Below are 233 nucleotides of genomic sequence, written 5' to 3'. Positions count from 1 at the left end.
GTTGGGAGGGGGGAAATAAAAAGACTACGAGAAGAATCTGAACAACCAATTTAATCTTGGAGGAAAATTCAGCAGAGCTATCCTGCGTGGCAGCTATCATAAAAAGATGCGGGAGAGCGGAGAAGCCTCCGTGTCCCCTGCCTCACACCCTCCCTGCCGCGGGGCCGAGGCGCTGGGGAGCATGAGGCGGCGGCGGGGGCCTGTTGTGTAGGGGGGGGCGCGGGCAGGGGGGG

This window comes from Geospiza fortis, unplaced genomic scaffold, assembly GCF_000277835.1.
Source record: "Geospiza fortis unplaced genomic scaffold, GeoFor_1.0 scaffold162, whole genome shotgun sequence".
Taxonomy (NCBI): domain Eukaryota; kingdom Metazoa; phylum Chordata; class Aves; order Passeriformes; family Thraupidae; genus Geospiza; species Geospiza fortis.
Note: the sequence above shows the minus strand (reverse complement) of the source record.